Source organism: Mustela nigripes, chromosome 3 (assembly GCF_022355385.1).
Source record: "Mustela nigripes isolate SB6536 chromosome 3, MUSNIG.SB6536, whole genome shotgun sequence".
In the NCBI taxonomy this organism is placed as follows: Eukaryota; Metazoa; Chordata; class Mammalia; order Carnivora; family Mustelidae; genus Mustela; species Mustela nigripes.
This window is the reverse complement of record NC_081559.1, coordinates 51131728-51145130: the sequence shown is the minus strand read 5'-3', so window position 1 is coordinate 51145130 and position 13403 is coordinate 51131728. Positions and strand designations below refer to the sequence as shown.

At 36.6% G+C, this 13403-nt stretch overlaps 1 protein-coding gene and 1 pseudogene across 3 annotated transcripts in view; one reads left to right on the top strand and one right to left on the bottom strand.

Annotated features, from left to right (window-relative positions):
- The window catches only part of GALNT13 (polypeptide N-acetylgalactosaminyltransferase 13), a 533010-nt gene that overhangs the window by 460333 nt on the left and 59274 nt on the right, over positions 1 to 13403 (bottom strand). The gene's annotated exons all lie outside the window — the stretch shown is intronic.
- LOC132014461 (60 kDa heat shock protein, mitochondrial-like) lies at positions 10033 to 11967 on the top strand (annotated as a pseudogene).

The window sequence follows — 13403 nt, the reverse complement described above, 5'->3', positions numbered from 1 at the left end:
TGAAACAATCATTTCTTTACTGGAAATCCCTCTGTAAAATCATATACTTTGAAAAAATAATTTCTCTACTGGAAAACCCTCTGTAAAATCATATACTTTGAAACAACAATTTCTCTACTGGAAAACTCTGTAAAAACCCCATATTAGAGAAGATGGCAGAGTAGTAGGGTGATCCTGTACTTGCCTCATCCTTCAAACACAGCTAGGTCAACATCAAATCATTTTGAACAAGGAAATCGATCTGAGCATTAAGAAAACAATCTGCACAACTGCAAGGAGAGAATGTGGCAGAAACAAGGTTCAGAGATTTGAACTGAGAAAAGCCTCAGTGCCGTAGAGGGAAAGCCTTTTCACAGAGAGAAGTCAGGGAGAGAAGGAGAGAGTGGGAGAGAGAGCAGCACATAGGCAAGATGCTGTGGTGTGGGGATACCCTGGGTCACACTGGGAGCGAACGGTTCCCTTCCTGGAGTACATGTGGAAGAGGGTATATTGCCATATGTATTTTAACTTCTTTAATTTCCTCATTACCCATTCATTCTTCAATAGGATGTTCTTTAACCTCTATGTATTTGTAGTCTTTCAAAATTTCTTTAACCTCTATGTATTTGTAGTCTTTCAAAATTTTTTCTTGTGGTTAACTTCAAGTTTTACAGAGTTGTGGTCTAAAAATGTGCATGGTATGATCTTAATATTTTTGTACTGACAGAGGCCTGATTTGTGACTATATATATATATATATATATTCACACACACATATATATACACATATACAGATACATATATACATCCCATATACACACACATATACATACACATTATACATATACACATATATGTACATATACATATGTATATATACATATATATACACATATACAGATACATATATATATGTATATGTCTATACATATGTCTATATGTATATATATATACATATATATGTATACAGATACATATATATATGTATATGTCTATACATATATATATGTATCTGTATATGTGTATATATATATGTGTGTGTGTCTGAATATATATATATATTTTCTGTCCATTGCTGTGAGTGGGATGTTGAAGTCCCCTACTATTATGGAATTGTTATTAATGAGTTTATTTCAGTTTGTTTTTCACCGATTTATATATCTGGTTGCTCCCAAGTTGGGGGCATAAATATTTACAATTGTTAGATCTTCCATAAAGTGCAATAATAATCACATCATAGGAGCCCTAGAAGAAGAAGAGTGGGAAAAAGGAGCAGAAGCTTTATTTGAGCAAATCATAATTGAGAATTTCCCTAGTTGAGGGAAGGAAATAGGCATTCAAGTCCAAGAGGCACAAAGAACTCCCCTCAAAATCAACCAAAACAAGTCAACACCAAGACATATCACAGTGAAACTGTCAAAATATAAAGAAGCAGAGGTCATTCTAAAAGCTAGGCACAAAAAGTCCTTATCCTAGAAGGTTAGCAGCAGACCTGTCCAGAGAAACTTAGCAGGCCAGAAGACAGTAGCAATGATATATTCAACAAGCTAAATGGAAGAATATGTAGCCAAGAATACTATATATCTATCAATGCTGTCATTCAGAATAGAAGGAAAAATAAAGGGTTTCCAAGACAGGCAAAAACTAAAGGAGATCATGAACATTAAATACTAAGCGTGGCAAAAAATACTTAAGTGGACCCTTCAAGTTGGAAAGACACCAAAATCAACAAAGACTAGAAAGGAACAGAGACAATCTACAGGAACAGAGTCATTATAGGTAATACAAAGGCACTACAATCTTATCTATCAATGGTTACTTGGAATGTAAATGGAATGGATGCTCCAATCAAAAGACACAGGGTATTGGAATGGATGAGAAAACATGACCCATCAATTCTTTGCTTACAAAAGACTAATTTTTGACCCAAAGACTACAGGTTGAAAAGGAGGGGTGGAGAGCCATCTATCATGTTAATGAACATCAAAGTCAAGCTGAACTAGCCATACTTATATAGGATAAACTAGGTTTTAAACCAAAGACTGTAAGAAAAAAAAAATTTATATATATATATATATATATATATATATATATATATATATATATATGACTATAACTAGGTTTTAAACCATAAGACTATAGACTATAATAAGAGATGAAGAAGGGCACTATATCATAAGAAAAGGGTCTATCCAAAAAGATGTAACAGTTGTAAATATTTACCCCAGCTTGGGAGCAGGCAGATAAATAAATCAGTCAATAACAAACTTAAAGAAACTCATTAATAACAATACCATAATAGCAAAGGACTTTAACATCCTACTCACAGCAATGCACAGACGGTCTAAGCAGAAGATCAACAAGGAAACAATCTCTTTGAATGACACACTTGATCATATGGACATAACAGATATATCCAGAGCATTTCGTCCTGAAGCAGCAGAATACACATTCTTTTTGGGTGCAACTGGAACATTCTCCAGAATGGATCACATACTGGGTCACAAATCAGGCCTCAGTCAGTACAAAAAGATTAAGATCATACCATGCACATTTTTAGACCCCAACTCTGTAAAACTTGAAGTCAACCACAAGAAAAAAAAATTGGAAGGCCACAAATACATAGAGGTTAAAGAACACCCTACTAAAGAATTAACAGATAATGAGGAAATTCAAGAAGAAATTTTAAAAATACATGGAGGCAAATGAAAATGAAAACAGAACACTCCAGAACCTTTGGGACCCAGCAAAGTTGATCCTAAGAGGGAAGTGTATAGCAATACAGGCCTTCCTCAAGAAGCAAGAAAATTCTCAAATATACAGCCTAACCTTACACCTAAAGAAGCTAGAAAAAGAACAGCAAACAAAGCCTAAATCCAGTAGAAGAGGGGAAGTAATAAAGATGAGAGAAGAAATATATAATACAGAAATCAAAAAAGGAGTAGAACAGATGAGCAAAACCAGAAGCTTGTTTTTTGAAAGAATTAACAAAACTGATAAACCCCTACCCAGTCCTATCAAAAAGAAAAGAGAAAGTACCCAAATAAACACAATCATGAATGAAAGAAGAGAGATAAAGAACACCACAGAAATACAAACAATTATAAAAGAATATTATGAGCAATTATATGGCAACAAATTGGGCAATCTGGAAGAAATGGATAAATACTTAGAAACATATAAACCACCAAAACTGAAACAGGAAGAAATAGAAAATTTGAACAGACCTTATAACCAGCAAAGAAATTGAGTCAGTAATCAAAAATCTCCAAACAAACAAGAGTCCAGGGCTAGATGGCTTGCCAGGGGAATTCTACCAGACATTTAAAGAAGTAGTAATTCCTAGTCTTCTGAAGCTATTCCAAAAAATAGGAATGAAAGGAAAACTAATTCACTCTATGAGGCCAGCATTACCTTGATCCCAAAACCAAAGACCCCTATAAAGGAGCATTACAGACCAATATCCCTGATGAAAATGGATGTAGAAATTCTCATCAAGATACTAGCAAATCGAATCTAACAGTACATTAGGATTATTCACCATGATCAAGTGGGATTTGTTCCTGGGCTGCAGTGTTGGTTCAATATCCACGAATCAATCAACATGATACACCACATTAATGAAAGAAAGGATAAGAACCATATGATCCTCTCAATAGATGCAGAAAAAGCATTTGACAAAATACAGCATCTTTTCTTTATACAAAACCTGCAAGAAATAGGGATAGAAAGAACATACCTCAACATCATACAGGCCATATATATAACACCCACAGTGAGTATCATCCTCAATGGGGAAAATCTGAGAGTTTTTCCTCTGTGGGCAGGAACAAGACAGGGATGTACATTCTCACCACTGCTGTTCAATACAGTACTGCAAGTCCTGGCCTCAGCAATCAGATAACAAAAAGAAATAAAAGGCACCCAAATCTGCAAGGAAGAAGTCACTCACTCCTCACAGATGACATGATATTCTATGTAGAAAGCCTGAAAGACACTGCTGAAAAATTGCTGTAACTGATACAGGAATTCAACAAAGTTGCAAGGTACAAAATCAATATACAGAAATCTGCTGCACTTCAATATACCAATAATAGGCCGCAGAAAGAGAAAGCAAGGAGCTGACCCCATTTACAATTGCCCCAAAAAACATAAGATAAGGAGCAACTAAAGAGGTAAAGATCTATATGTTGAAAGTTACAGAACACTATGAAAGAGACTGAAGAAGACACAAAGAAATGGAAAAACATTCGAGGAATATATCTGGAAGAACAGATATATCTAAAATGTCTATACTACCCAAAGCAATCTACAAATTCAATACAATCGTGATCAAAATAACACCAACAGTTTTCAAAGAGCTAGAACAAACAATCCTAAGATTTGTATGGAACCATGAAAGAACTTGAATAGCCAAAGTAATGTTGAAAAAGAAAAGAAAAGCAGGAGGCATCACAATCCCAGACCTCAGACTCTATTATAAAATTGTAATCATCAAGACAGTATGGTATTAGCACAAAAACAGTCACAGAGATCAATGGAACAGAACAGAGAAACCAGAAATGGACCCACAACTCTGGCCAGCTAATCTTTGACAAAGCAGGAAAGGATATCCAATGGAAAAAGGCAGTCTCTTCAACAAATGGTGTTGAGAAAACCAGACAGCCACATGAAAAAGCATGAAACTATAGCACTTTCTCACATCACACACAAAAATAAATTCAAAATGGATGAAAAATCTAAATGTGAGACAGGAAACAATCAAAATCCTAGAGAAGACAGCAAGTAGCAACCCCACTGACCTTAGCCATAGCAACTTCTTACTAGACACATCACTGGAGGCAAAGGAAACAAAAGCAGCAATGAACTACTGGGACTCCATCAAGCTAAAAAGCTTCTGCACAGTGAAGCTGTGCTAAAACAACCAGCAGAATGGGAGAAGATATTTGCAAATGACATATTGGGTTAAGGGCTAGTATGCAGAATCTATATGGAACTCTTCAAAATCAACACCCCCAAAATAAATAATCCATTTAAGAAGAGGACAGAAGATGTGAGCATCCATTTCTCCAAAGAAGACCTACAAATAGCTGACAGATGCACAAAAAATTCTCAACATCATCATGATCATGGAAATACAAATTAAAACCAAAATGAGATACCATCTTGTACCTGTCAGAATGGCTAAAATTAACAACTCATGAAAAACAGATGTTGGCGAGGATACAAAGAAAGGGGAACCCTCCTACACTATTGGTGGGAATGCAAGCTGGTGCAGCCACTCTGGAATACAATATGGAGGGTCCTTAAAAACTTAAAAATAGAGCTACCCTAAAACCCAGCAATTGCACTACTAGGTATTTATCCAAAGGATACAAAAACACTGATTCAAAGGGGGAATATGCACCCCCATGTTTAGAGCAGCACTATCAAAAATACCCAAATTATGGAAGGAGCCAAAATGTCCATCGACTGATGAAGAGATAAAGAAGCGGTATTTACATACATACATACATATGTACGACATAAAATGGAATATTACTCAATCATCAAAAAAGAATGAAATATTGTCATTTGCAACAACACGGATGGAACTAGAGTATATTACACAAAGTGAAACAAGTCAGAGAAAGATAAATATCATATGATTTCACTCATATGTAGAATTTAAGAAACAAAACAGATGAACATAGGGAAAGAGAAGGAAAAATATGATAAAAACAGAGAAGGCAAACCATAAGAAGCACTTAACTCTAGAGAACAAACTGAGGGTAGCTAGAGGGGAGGTAGTTGGGGGGATGGGCTACATGTGTGGTATGCATTAAGGAGGGTATGTGTTGGGATGAGCACCTGGTGTTGTAGGTAAGTGATAAATCACTATATTCTGCTTCTGAAACCAATAACTATACTATATGTTAACTAATTTGAATTTAAATTTTAAAAAATATATAAATAAGAAAAAAATAAAAACCAAACCCCATATTAAAGGGAGATGGTATGATGGCATTAAGAATTCAAAATAGATACATAACCAATTGGTAGCATATTATATTGCTTTTAGAAACTTATGCAATTTTGCACTGACATGAAAAAAGCTTACAAGATACTATAAAAGTCAACAAATTAACATACATAGTTGTTTTAACACTATAATCACAACTATTTTTTATTTTTACTTATTTTTATAAAAGTACTGGGAAGAACAGGTGAGGATGTGTGAATTCTTTTGTTTTACAACTCTTCTTATCATTTTTTCTACTTTTCAAATTATCCAGAAATAGCATATATTATCTGAATTATAGGAAATATGTGTTTTATTTGAAAACAAGTAAGAAAAGCACCATGTAATAGTGATAAAGAATAAAATCTTTAGTTCTCTGACACTTGTGCACGTGCATATGTGAGTACATGGGGACATACTCAGTTATAATGAAGTGTCACAAACTATCACACTCAAAGGATTGTCAAAAAGTTGTTCACAAAACAGAGTAAATGAGAATGAAAAGAAGGGCAGAACTTTTTATTAAAATAATGGCTGATTTATGGGGTGCCTGGGTCACTCTGTTGCTTAGATGTCTGATTACTTATTTCAGCTCAGGTCATGATCTGAGGGTCCTGGGATTGAGCCCCATGTCGGGAGTGGGGGAGGCCCATACTCAGCAGGGAATCTGCTTGAGATTCTCTCTCTCTCTCTCCCTCTCCTCTCCCTTTGCCCCTTCCCCACCCTCTCTTAAAATAAATGAATAAATTTTTTAGTTAATTAAAAATTTTAAAATACCATAAAATAAAGTTTGATTTAAGTATTCTATTTTCAGATTTTTCTCTCTTATTCCCAGAAGTCTCCAGAGTTACAGAATCTATGTGACTTTGGAAAATAAAAGTTTGCACCCATGTTAAATTCTATTAAAACTCTACAAAACTAGCTAACCTTCCAAACCTGGAGTTTCATGCAAGGTTCAGGAACTATCTTCTTCTACTTGGATTTATGGTTTTTGTATCAAATAAATATTTTCCCAAAACCATCAGGCCCAGTATTTAAAAGCAGTCATTGAAATTAGGGAAGACTACTTCACCTCTTATCACAAATAAATATCAAATAAATATTTTCCCAAAACCATCAGGCCCAGTATTTAAAAGCAGTCATTGAAATTAGGGAAGACTACTTCACCTCTTATCACTGTTACTGTTGCAGCCTACATTTAATCAAATGCGACTAAATTTTTACAGAAGAAACAACACAAATGAATCTTCTATTTCACATATGTAAAGAAATTTTAATATATTAGAGACATACCTTCTTGAACCCCAAAAGGTTCTTCCCTTCTATATGATTTAGATTAAAACAGCATACTAACTGAAGTACCTGAGAACTACAGTGATTGTTGCTATAGAAAAACATGGTCTCCTATCAATAGTATACTGTAACCTGAAAAAAATCATTATTGAGTTAATGACAAAAGTAATCAGATTCAGAAATCAAATACCATGAGCAAAAAAAAAAAAACCCCAAACCAAAAAACAAACTGTTAAAAGAAGGCACCCCATTACTTGTTTTTATTCAGACAAAAGAAAAATTTTAAGAAAAGATACACTATATAAGAAAGGTAATCTATCCTGTAGTCTGTTTTTAAATGTCTAATCTAAAAATGCTATTTTAAATGACCTTAATTCTCATTTTAATGCAATAATTAAATAATATTGTGTCCCTGGGTCATATAAATTGTATGTCCATTTATCACTCTGTACCAATCATTGCCAATTAAATCAACTTATGAAGACAATTTTTCTTCCAGTATTATTTAACAGAAATGAGCTATGGGAAATACAGAGGAAGGCTGAGGAACAGGGTCGGGGAGGACAAAAATGAGTATCGCCCTACTTCAATTTTACCTTAATTGTTAGATTTCTTTTCTAGAAATGAGATCTTTATAGTTTACATTAGAGCAGTGAGAAACAAGTTATTAATCGACAGTTTTCCTTATTACAGTTTATTTTTGAATCAAGGTTCAAATTCTAAAAGCAAATAACTCATAAATTTTCTGCAAAGCTTTCATAGCTTTATACTTCAAATAGCAAAAGCATAAAGCTTTAAGATCAATAACATCTGATTTGTCCAAGGAAAGGCTCCACTACATGCGGCTGAATGGTTATAATGTTTTCTTTTGATTCTGATAAGCATAGTAAATACATTCTAACCACTGACTGACAACCAAACAAATCAGTAAGTGTACTCCATTCCAAAATCTCTTATCTATTAATTTCAGTGGAATAAAACAGTGCGTAAATGGAGAAAGAAAATATTGGTATGATTTCCCCCCTGCAAAAATCCATCATCAGTATAAAAATTCTCAGATTTTCCACATCTATTAGGCTCCACCCCAGCAGAAGAGCAATCAACATTTTATTTTTCTTTTTGCTTCACATTTCTGGCGGATACCTACAAAGGCAGCAATCTGAATCAATGAAACCTATTACTGATGCACTGGATATTTTTCTTTATGCCATTTTTAATTCCTGGTTATTCCCTCTTCTCATTTTATGAAGTTATAGTTCTCTTTGATCATACTTAAGTCATGCTGCTCTTCATCACATTTTTGTACTACTTTTTCATTCATCTCACTTCCTCTCTATATTCTCCCCTTTTTTTTCCCTTATAAAAGACACTAGCTAGGATTTTTCTTTTCAATTTGCAATTGGCTCTGCAGGATGTATTTGACAGTTGTTCTACTATTCTTTCCCCAACTTCCCTGTATTTTCTCTCTCTTCTGTGGAGACAGCACCATATCTCCTGGCCATCCCAATACTCCTCCATTATCTCCTCTTGCCATTTTACAGAAGCTCCTTTTCTCTTAGCCCAAACCTGAATACCTGAATGCACTTTTTTTTTTTTTTTTTTTTTTTTTTTTTTTTTTTTTTTTTTTGGAGAGAGAGTGTGGCCAGGGGAGGGACAGAAAAAGAAAGAGGAAATCCTCAAGCAGTCTACCCGCTGAGCACAGAATCTGCCACAGGGCTTGATCCCAGGACCCTGAGATCATGACCTGAGTTAAAATCAAGAGTCGGACAGCTAACCAGCTGAGATGCCCAGGTGCTCCCTGAATGCATATTCTCGGTTCTCTCTTCATATGCCAAACCAAACCAAAACGATAATTGCTGACTCCTAAGAAAGACTGCGATTACAGTCATGTTACAGTTCTGAGATAATGAAGAGGCTAAACAATAGAAAAGGATCATAACAATAAACATTTGTATCAAAGAGCTGGAAATACAGAAAATGTTGCATTGCTATTGCTGCTGTTTTCTAAAAATCCACCCCTATATGGTACAGTTAGGGGTATTCAGCAGACTTTGATTCAAGTACCAACTCTACCACCCTTTCATTGGGAGATACTGGAGAGATTAATTTGCCTAGGCTAAACCCAGTTGTTCGCAAGTCTGCAAAATGGCCATGAGCATAATACCTACTTGTATTAGATTATTTATATTTAGATTATTTATATTTATATTTATATTTATATATAAGTAATCTTTATCATAACCTAATATAAATATATATATATAATCTTTACCATAACCTAACAAGTTATATATTATATATAACTGTCTGACTCGATTATACATATTATATATATAGCTGTCTGACTCTATTATATACACTATATATAATACATATAATATATATATAATGAGAATCATAAGAACTGGCACACGGTAGCTAACCAATACATGTTAGCCATTGCTAACACTGCACACTGTGATGATGAGCAAAATAATTTAATACAACTGGAAAAGAGAAAAGCATTTAAGATTCATTCATACATAAGCTATTTTACTTATTTGGCAAACTCAAGTGCCTAAGTGCTCTTATCCCTGTGCTAGATGGTTGGGACAACGTACTTCACTGAGCTTATAATATAGGAATTCTAGATAAAAATTAAAGACCTTTTGCAGATTAAGATTTCTGGGGCAACATTGTTAAGAGTACTGATTTTATGCCTTCACTGGCTTCTAAATGCCTGCCTCACTGCCCACACACCCTGCCACCATTCCAGAGAAATGCTTCGATTACCAACGGTCCTTTGCCAAATTAGGCCAGTGTCCAGGGCACTGGCTCCTCATCTCACTCGGGCCTGTGCCAAAGATGTAAAATTTGGTATCGATGCCCGAGCCTTAATGCTTCAAGGCGTAGACCATTTAGTGAATGCTGTAGCCATTACTATGGGGCCAAAGGGAAGAACAGTGATGATTTAACAGAGTTGGGGATGTTCCCAGAGTAACAGAAGATGGCAGGACTGTTGCAAAGTCTATTGACTTACAAGATAAATATAAAAATATTGGTGCTAAACTTGTTTAAGATGTTGCCAGTAACACAAATGAAGAGGCTGGGGATGGCACCATGACTGCTACTGCCCTGGCATGCTCGACTGCCAAGAAGGCTTTGAGAAGATTAGTGAAGGTGCTAATCCTGTGGCGATCAGGAGAGGTGTAATGCTAGCTATGGCTGCTGTAACTGCTGAACTTAGGAAGCAGTCTGCCTCTGTAACAACTGCTGAGGAAATTGCTCAGGTTGCCATGATTTTTGCAAATGGAGACAAAGAAATTGGCAACATTATTTCTGATGCAGTGAAAATGCTTAGGAGAAAGGACATCATCATAGTAAAGGATGGAAATGATGAATTAGAAATCACTGAAGGTATGAAGTCTGATTGAGGTTGTATTTCTCCATACCTTATTAATACATCAAAAGCTCAACAATGTGGAGATGTCTGGGTGGCTCAGTCAGTTTTAGCTTTAGACCTCTTGATTTTGGTTCCAGTCATGATCTCAGGGTCGTAGGATCGAGCCCCAAGTTGGGCTCTGGCACTCAGTGGGGAGTCTGCATTTCTCCATCTTGCTCTCACTCACCCTCTGCCCTCCCTCTACTTGCACATGCACGTGCTCTCTCTCTAAAATAAAACTTAGGAAAAAAAGTCAGAAATGTAAATTCCAAGATGCCTATGTTCTACCAAGTGAAAAGAAAATTCCTAGTGTCCAGTCCAGTGCTCTTGAAACTGCCAATGCTCATCTTAAGCCCTTGGTCATAACTGCCAAAGATACTGATGGAGAAGCTCTGAGTACACAGGTTCTGAATAGGTCAAAAGTTGGGTTTTCAGGTTGTAGCAGTCAAAGCTCCAGATTTTGGTGACAATACAAAGAACTAGCTTAAAGATGTGGCTGTTGCTACTGACGGTGCAATGTTTGCAGAAGAAGGATCAACTTTGAATCTTAAAGATGTTTAACCTCACAACTTGGGAAAATTTGGAGAGGTCACTGTGGCCAAAAATGATGCCATGCTTTTAAAGGAAAAGATGACAAGGCCCAAACCGAGAAACGTATTCAAGAAATCATTGAGCAGTTAGATATGACAACCAGTGAAAAGGAAAAGCTGAATGAACATCTGGCAAACTCTCAGATGGAGTAGCTGGGCTGAAGAGCGGTGAGAAAAGTGGTAAGAAAGTGCATGAAAAGACAGGGAGGGTTGCAGGTGCCCTCAGAGCCATCAGTAGCTGCTGTTGAAGCAGGCAGTGTTCTGGGAAGGGGGTTGTGCCCTGCTTTGGCACATTCCAGCTTTGGATTCAATAACTCCACCTAATGAAGATCCAAAACTTGGTACAGAAATTATGAAGCAGACACTCGAAATTCCTGTAATAAGCACTGCTAAGAATTCAGGTGTTGAAAGAGCACTGACAGTTGAGAAAATTACGTGAAGTTCCTCAGAAGTTGGTTATGACACCATGTTTGAGACTCTGTGAATATGGTAGAAAAAGGAACCACTGATCCAACCAAGACTGTGAGAACTGTTTTACTGAATGCAGCTGAGGTGGCCTCTCTGTTAACTACAGCAGAAGTTGTAATCACAGGAGTTCTTCAAGAAGGAAAGGGCCCTGGAATGGTGCAATGAGTGGAGGAAGAGGTGGTGTGGGAGGAGGCAGGTTCTATTTCCTAGAATAATGCTTCACCATTATTAATGAGCTGTGAGAGGAAACTCAAGGCAGAGGTCCTCAGTAACAACTTCAGAGAAGTCAGCTGAAGAAAATGACTGAAGGAAAGGCTGGCCAGGTGACTGGATGGCTTGGTCGGTTAAGTGGCCAACTCTCCATTTTGGTTCAGGTCCTGATCTCAGGGTTGTTGAGATCAAGGCCCACAACTGGCTCCATGTTCAGTGGCGAGTCTGCTTGAGGATTCTCTCTCTCCTTCTCCCTCTGCACCCTGTATCCCCTAATGAATAAGTAAATCTTTTTTAAAAAAAAAAAAAGTTGGTATTTAAGAAAATCACTATAAGCATCAGTTTCTGGTTTCATTTGACAATATCATGCTTTACTTCTGTCACTGACCATGCTACAGATCATTAACTTTGTATTTCTGAATAAAAAGACATTTGTACAATCCTGATAACTGAGTACAAGAGCCATGTAGCGATGTACTCCTTTCAACTTAAATCACGGAGGCATTGTAACTATTATTCTGTCAAAGTTGGGATTTTAGTGCTTGCCATCACCAGATGAAAAATTAAGAAGCAGCCTTTCTTGTGGAGAGTAAGAATAATTGTAATAATTGTAATAATTTCCAATAGAAAGGATATCGTACAAGGGAGGACATGCTCAATGGTACAAAGTTACACAAAGAGATCCAAGGTATGTATTCCATGTAGAGCTCCAGGACTCACTTTTGTGACCTTGGAAAGAACACTTTGAGACAAACAGAAAAAGCGAGTCAGTGCGTTGAGGTGTGAACGGAAGAGGCAGACTTGAGACAGAGAATATAGCTATGAAACATCTAATTGTGAGCAGAGACCAGAGTTTCTGTGTAGCTGAAAGTGTACTTGAACAAGGGAGGATTTGTATACGGGTGAATGTTTGTTTTTAAGGAGAAAGATCCTTTGACAGGTCTAATGTCAATGGGAAGAAATCAGGAGAGGGGAAGAAGGCTGAGGATATGGAAGAGAAAGAAAATACTCAAGTCAAGGCTTTTAGAAACACACAGGTGTTAAAATCCAGAACATGCATGAAGGCATTGGCATATAAGCGGAAGAAGCATCAGAAGGGAAGAATGAAAGAAGTCAGGGAGAGTGATAAATTAGCAGGAGCCTCCTATCTCAGAGAGTGATTTTCTCTGCATGCTATCAGTTAAACAGGAAGAAAGGAGAATAATGTGGGGTGAGAGCATAGTACAGTAAAAAAGGCTTTACAAAAAACTGCGGAGAATGGAAGATAACTTTCTAGGATGATACATAAAAGTTGCATCTGAGTGGAGGGCTCACCCAAGGTCATGCTCCCAGATTCTTTCCCTGTTTGCTTGGTGCACCTCATCTCCTCTAATGCCCCTCCAGACGGGCTTACGCCTGCCTCCCTCTCTCTTCCTTTTTACCTTCTCCTTCCACGAAGAGG